This window comes from Kryptolebias marmoratus, linkage group LG17 (genome assembly GCF_001649575.2).
Source record: "Kryptolebias marmoratus isolate JLee-2015 linkage group LG17, ASM164957v2, whole genome shotgun sequence".
Lineage (NCBI taxonomy): Eukaryota > Metazoa > Chordata > Actinopteri > Cyprinodontiformes > Rivulidae > Kryptolebias > Kryptolebias marmoratus.
This window is the reverse complement of record NC_051446.1, coordinates 17,583,636-17,591,445: the sequence shown is the minus strand read 5'-3', so window position 1 is coordinate 17,591,445 and position 7,810 is coordinate 17,583,636.

Below are 7,810 nucleotides of genomic sequence, written 5' to 3'. Positions count from 1 at the left end.
CCCCCCCCCCCCCTTCACACACACACACACACACACACACAAAAAGAGGAGAGAGGAGAGACGTGTCTGTTTTTAAGATTCTTAATACCCGTCTCTCTCTCTCATCCCCACCGTTATACGCCACACAGATTTCTGCTCTACCTTGGCAGGCATTTCCCAAGCCTGTAGAAAATTCTCTGAAAAGTGACCAGCAAGGAGAAATTAAAAAGAAAAGCCATCACAGGTGCGACAGCTGCCCGAGGGGAGCAGATTTCCTTGAATTGAAGATTAAGCTGAATGGAATTGAAACAAGCGTGGCACACCTAAATTGTGAAGCATCAGCAGGCATTCATCTTTCATCACGGACACACACTGTTCACTTCAGTTGTCTTTCTTGCCAATTTTGTATATAAATAATTATAATCTGAACACATTTAGCTGTGGATGCTTTTTAAAACGATCAAGTCATGGGGTGGAATACTTCCAATGAGCCAAGGGGAAAAGAAGCCTAAAATAAACACACCGAGTGCTCCTCTGGCTATAGGGTTAACTGTGTACAATGCATACAGCCTCTGCAATGATTCTCCCACACAATGGTGGCACGCTCATGACAAGACAAAATTCAGCAGAGCTCCTTTGACTGCCCTTCATGGCACTTTTTCTGCCAAGCATCCTTCTACAGGTGACTTTCCCCCTCATATCTGCCCCTGGCTGACTTGACAGGAAGCAGACAATGTCATTAAAAAAAACACCAAGCACCTGCCAAAGGAGTGGGCAGGAATGTTAAGTGTCCTGAGATCTGCCACTTACCGTGACAAGGGCATTTCAGCACCTGACAAGGCAGCCTTAACAATGTCCCACTGCAGGCCACAAAGCGAGCTTTACCTTCAGATGTTCTTCAGTTGTCTCGGATTTTTGTTGCAACCTTGCATAACCTTCCTTTGTTGTTTTGTCATTGTCAAAATTTATGCCAAGTGGCTGAAGCAGGATCCAAACGCAGGCGTGCAGGAGGCACACGCTCAGCGAAACAAGACTTTGACGAGTCAAATCAAGGCAACGTAAAGAAACAAAGAGAATACAAGGAGAACCACTGCATTTCTGATAGAGATCTGAGAAAAAGAGAGAGAATGAGGTAGGCACAGAAGAATCTATCAAAATGGTCCAACTGTTGTTTGGGTTTTTAGGGTACAAATTTAGTGGACATGTGCAAAACAGGCTGCTGCATCATCGTTTTTTAAAAGCTTCATATCTCAAGTCCACACATTCACCAAATGGAGTTTTAAAAACCTCCTCTTTGGAAAATGTTGATAAGGAGTTCCACTCCTTGTACCTGTGTCTAATTAAAGGTCCTAAATGTCATGATGGGTGGAGAAGGAGGCGAACCCAGAGCGCAGACTCATTTTCAAACAGGAAAAGAAACTAATTTATTTACAATAAACACACAACAAAGTCTGACATGGCAGCAAAACTAAACATAACAGAATCCAGGAACAAGACACAAGACGAGAGGGACAACCAGACAGCGCATGAAGCGACAATGGACCAGCGAGTAAGTCGAGGAGATGAACGGGTTTTAAAGACATGAGGTAATTAGGGGAAGTGGGCACAGGTGAGATGATTACAAAACTTAGGGCAGGTGTAGATGGGCGTGGCTGGCAGACAAGAGATAGACTGAGGAGAAGTGAATGATGACAGAGGCACAGAGAACAAGACAAAACCAAACGAAACCAGAAACACTAAATACAAAAAGAAACACACAGTAAAACCGAATCCTGACGCTAAATAATTAACAAATTACTAATTTGGTTGTATTTTTTTGGGGAAAACTTCCTTTTCTCAAAATGGCATTTAAACTTTAATGCACTTTGCTCATGACCAAACCAGGAATTTACTGTAAGTGACAGGTTTCAATAATTTAAAATGACCTAACTTCCAGTTTTAGTTTTTGTGGGTTTATTAAGAGGCATGTCTGCTGTTCTGTATCCTGAAGCTGTTATCTTGTGATCATGTAAAGACAATTTTATCTCAGTTTGTTTCTCTTGGCATAATGAGTGATGTTATTAAAAAAAAAAAAAAAATCTGTCTTTTCTGTTTTTAAGAAAAGATACAAATCATCCCATTATCTGGAGTGAGCAATCATGACTTAAAGATCACTGTGTAATTTTAAAAAATTAGGAAATAAATGTCTGTTTCACTTGATAACACCTGTTATCAGCTTTTAAACTCCTGCCACTGAGGAGATTCTACATAGATTAAATAAACTCTACAGCAAAAATGGGGTGTTTTCTTTGCTGCACTTACATTATTTGAGACAATAGTGTCTTCAGCCAGCAGCTGCTTCAGTAATGGCAGAGACACCAACAGAAATTAACCTGTTATCACTGCGAAACCAGATTAGTTTTCTCCAGATAGCAGAATAATTAATTCATGATTTTGAGATAACAAAACCAGTGAACATTTTTAGGCATCTTACACACATGCGTGCACAAACGCAAACAGAAAAACTGACTTTTATGGCAATTGGTTGCTACAGTTTAGTGGTAAATAAAACAGTTTTTAAGGTTATATTAATTATACTGAATATATATGATGAACAAGATGAATTACATTCATCTTTGGAGGAAAAGTAAGACAAATATGACAAACTCACAGAGGCTTGGTTTCAAAATGATTAGGAATTTTACAGCTCAAATATTTCTTTAAAAACATTTACTGAATGTGTTTATTTACACATGTGGTGTAGTAAATATGTTCATTAGCTTTCAGAAATGTCAGTAAGTTCCTACAACCATTAGGGGAAAGAAAAAGAAAAACAGACTTCTTTTGGTGTCATTGAGTGTCTCGGTGTCCCATTAGCTCCTGTTTGGGTGTTGCTTTCATGGCCATGTCTATTCAGCTGTTGCAAAACATTTTCTTTGAGCAGATATAAGGCTTGTGTGTACAATTTCCAAATAAATGAGATTTCTACAAGGCAGCTGAGTGCATGCAGGGTTTTACAAATCTGGTAAAAAGATTGCACGTCTATGTTTTTTTTTTTTTTTTTTTTGCCTTTTTGCATAAACACTGTTTTAGAAAACTTCTGAAAGTTTTCTGCTGCAAATTCTCTGTAAAAAAAAAAGATAAGTTAAAAGAAATACTGGGAATAATAACCTGAACTTTTTCAGTCGTTAAAAAGATCTAATACTGACTTAAAAAGGAACCATGTCAAAAGGTTACACTTTCTATGTTTAATTAAAATTTGATATAGTAGCTGGGAATTATCCCCAACACAGTCTGAGTGCCACACATTGCACAAGATCTTCGCCTAAAAGACTTTGACATTAACTGTTGGCTATAACAGACACTGAGCAGAAGTTTGATGTGTAGATGCTGAGAGTCATTCTCAGCACATAGTCAGAGCTCTGGCACATTTTTGTGAGATGTCGCAGTGTCACACGAGAGTGTGCTTAACAAAATGTACAGAGTTTGATCAAAACAGCTTTAACTCTGTCCTTTCTTATCCAGAACTGTGGCATAAAAGGCAGTGGGTGTTAATCATTCCTTTCAGGAAGGCTAATTATTTTATTTTAATGAATGCTTTTGTGTTACATTATAATGAAAATGTACCTGCAGGTGTTTTGTCTGTCAATAGACAACTATACAATAAATGTCTATAACATGTTGTCAAGCACATGACCTGATTCTGTGTCCTTTATACTTTTTCTTTTATCCTATAGCCATAAACCATCAACTCGTTGCTATGGAGATTTGTAAGGGAATATAATGACTTACCACACTGAAGTGAGCGTTTATATATAAGGATTCACTGAGAATGAATGGCTGCATGTAGGCAGCTGACATTTGGTCTTTAGGATTTCTCCATCTTTGCAAACATGCAATTCAAAGGTTCGTTTTTGAGGAACACCAATGCCGTTTTGTTTTCAGATCTAATCCGAGAACCGCACATTTCTGCGTGTGAATCATCTGAACACTGATCTGAGCACCTATTAGTCATGCTGCCATCAAGCATGTGTTCAGATTTACTCTGAGTAAATGTCAGTCGTTTACATGAGGCATGTATAGGCTCTGATTTTGTAAAAGCCTGTTAAAGTGTTTTTTTTATTTTGGTTTTATATTAGTGGTTATTGGACAAGCATGAAAATCTAGGCACAGAAAGCATAGTTTAACCAGACTAGATGGACATACAACTGTAAGGGAGTTGTAGCCTTTTCTAGTCGAACCTGAAGAATGACCTTATGTGCTAATTTATGGGATGTTGTGAGATCTTTCGAGATCTCTTAGCAGTCAGAATATATCATAGAGAGGACTATCAGTCATCAGAGTTACAGCAATTTTTAATTTGGCGAATTTCAATTAGTTGTGGTGACCATCTTGAATTGGGGTGACTCCAAAAGTTAACCAGTTGTAGATGTTTATCCAATGATTACTTTTTGAGAGTTTCATTCAAATCTGTCTAGTGGTTCATGAGTTATTTTGCTAAAGGTACACACACATTCACACAAAGACGCAGGCAAAAAGCAATTCCACTCTGCTTTTTCCTTCATTGGTGGGCGATAGCAAAAATGCTTCCCGATTTGCTGTGATGTTACCTTCGGATGCCCTTCTGCAGCTGTTGAATATTTTAGAAGCCTTCACCTCGTGGCCTTCCCTAGATCTCAAAGTTAAGCCGTGCATGAAGGATGAAGCACGGTCATTTCAAAATCACATCAAATGTTCCATGTGTGAGCTATGATGTGGTCATCCTGCAGCGTCCATTAGGAGCAACATACTATCAGCTGCAGCTTATTTGAGTCCATTCCACTGGTCCACATTGTCCAGATGGGTCCACTACATGCACAAGGGTCCATCTGCAGAGACAAAGAGAGCAGATTACTTTGAAATTTGTCCACTGGAATGTGAGGGGTGTGCTTTGCTCCTGTCCTGACGCAGCTAAGCGTCATCTAAGTAAGATATAACACCGGCATCCATTTAGCATACCGCACATGCCTTGATGCGGTTCTCATCTGTATCACTGTAGGACAGGAATTGAGTTTCCTCTGGAAAATAAGCACACGCTGCTCCCTTTCATGTCTGTCAACAACCCCTACGGTTCTTGCAATGGCATGACGCAGCCACTGTGGGTTGAAAGAATTATTTTGTGCCTGAATATTAAAAACTCCATCTTACATATGGAGTGACAAACACAGAATGTTAGTTAGATTATCCCCAACAGGAGGTGGCCGGTGTGTTTGCAAAGTTAAATGCAACTTTAAATGTTGAACAGATATCTGAGCACCTTTCTGTAAAGAAAACTGCAAAAAGAAAGTCTGATTATTTTGCCCTTCCAGCAAGTTCCTTGAAAACTTTAGCTCTTATTTTTTTTTATCTTGTTTGGATATATTCAGACTTACACCAATGTTTTATATCTGCAGTTCTAAAGCAAAAGCTATATTTTGCAATCAAAGGAAATCAAATCAAGCCTCACGTTTACCTTTTGTGATGTGAAAAAAATCGGAATTTTTTCAAAGCAATTTTAATATTTTTATCACATCCAAACTTAACAAACTTTAAATCTTCAGCTTTCAAGTTTCAAGTCTGTAAACTGGAAATGTTCAGTTAGAGCTGTTAGAATGTAAATAGATAAATTGTGGCCCTAAGTTCCTCTTCCCTGTCAGAGATCAGGGGTCTCATTCTTGAGAAGAGGTTGATTCAGAAACTGATTGAAAGTGAGTTGTGTGTTTTTGTCTCCAGTTAAGTTTTTTTTACTGAACATGACCTTCTAACTTCAAATGAAAGTGGGGCTGTGTGAAAATATCATGAACAACCAATATCTTACCTGCTACCTAGGTAGCTCTTTGAACTACGGTAGTATTCAAATCTGTTTGTTGAGCTAATGGCCAGTTAGAGCAGAAAAAAGGACCAAAGTGGATTTTAAAACAACTCCAGTGTAAAACTACACAAAACATACAAAGCCTTATGGCTAAAACCAAAATTAAAAATATAATTTTAAGGGCTGAGATTCATTGTAAATAACTGGAAAACACTGTTAGATATTTTACAATAAAGTTTCTCAAACTGTACTTATGTACTGTCACGATTTGTAGCGAAGATGAACCCAGAATGTGGACCCAGATGCAGAAAACTCAGTGCTAACACATTTTTAATAATTTTAATAATAATAATAATAATAATAATAATAATAATAATAATAGCAATAATAATAATAAAAAGAGCCGGCATAGCAGCTAAAAAAAACAAACTTACAAAAGGAAATTAAAGGAAGCAGAAGGTGAAGGATCCATCTTAGAACAAAAACCAGGACCACAGAAAGCAAAAACTGAAGAAAAAAAAAAAGTACAAGGAGCAACAATAGAATTAAACAATGAATACAATAAAAGCTTTATGCTCCACACCTTGTTGTCTGTTTTTGGTGTATTTTTGTGACAAAAATTGCTCTCTAGACAACTATTCATATCTGCTTCATGCTTTTCATACAATCAGCCAAGGTGCTGTGTGAGTATTTACTCTTAAAACTTACTTGAGATAGATAAATCCATCAAACTAAAAAAAAGGAAAAATGTGAATCCAACAATGAACTGAATATTTGCAGGGAGGGATGATTAATGGAATGAGGAGCAGGTGAGCTTAATGAGCAGATGAGGTGCAGCTGTGATGGAGAGAGAAATGAAGAAAAACTAAGCGACCCAAATAAAAACGAAACTGAATTACATGAAAATATGTAAAACAACAAGAAAAATAGGACTGAGTTACACAGGAACAAATAATCTCAAACTATAAAACAAACATGAAAACTCCAAGATCATGACATGTACATCCACTGATTAGACATAAATTGCATTTATTTATAATATTTCACTGTCTAGGAAGGTAATTAATGTCAGATTTTTAAATTACTTTTTTTGTGGTTTTATCCCAGGCCAGTTGTTGTTTTTCTTCTTTTAGATAAGAGCCCATATTACTCAAAAAGTCTTAAAAAATGCATAGACACACAAATAAATAAAAACCATTTTTTGACCAGTTATCCCATTTAGAATCTGTATACTGGTCACTCGCTCGGTTGTGTTTAATTGCTTTTATCATTACCATGAATGTTTTTGTTGTTCTGCTCTCACATATACGCCAACAAAAGACCCACAAAGTTAATGGAGCAGAGATGTCTACTAGCCCATTATCCTTTTGTTCAGCACAGTTATGTACGAATGTTCTCTGCAGGTCTGCTGGCACAGCATTACTGACAAACTTAAAAAAAAAAAAAAGTCAAACTTCAGCAGAACAACATGATCACATCAGAGAAGACGGATGAAGACTTGACAGGCCCGTAGAAACACTCTGAGTGAGCAGCTCTGGAAGTTTGAACTTTGAGGTCAGTGATGATGCTAATGCCAAACTTCGTCCTGGCTTTCTGAGGAACACGAGCACTGAAACTAGAAGAAGTCCCCAGAGGCTCGACTTTGTATATTTTGAGATCCAAAGATCAGTGATGGCGCTCAGTGTGTCAGACGCCTGACAAATCAGGTGCAAAAGAAGTCCAGCTAAAAGCTGACGGACCCATGGGAGGTGGTCCCCAAAGTTTTTCATCATGGCTCCTTGAAGCACCTGAATGTGCCTTCCTGTGCTCCCAGTGAGTGACTGCAGTGGAAAAAAAGGGCATATGACCTGCTGTCTGCTGTGTTTAAAATCAGTTTCTCGAGTTTCATTAAAAGCACCATGCTGCTGTAAAAACAACAGTACTGATTTTTCTTGCAGTCAAAGGAATTTTGGAGTACAATGACAGAAAACAAACAACAACAACAAAAATACCCCCCACCAAACAAATGTAATGAAGATAGCA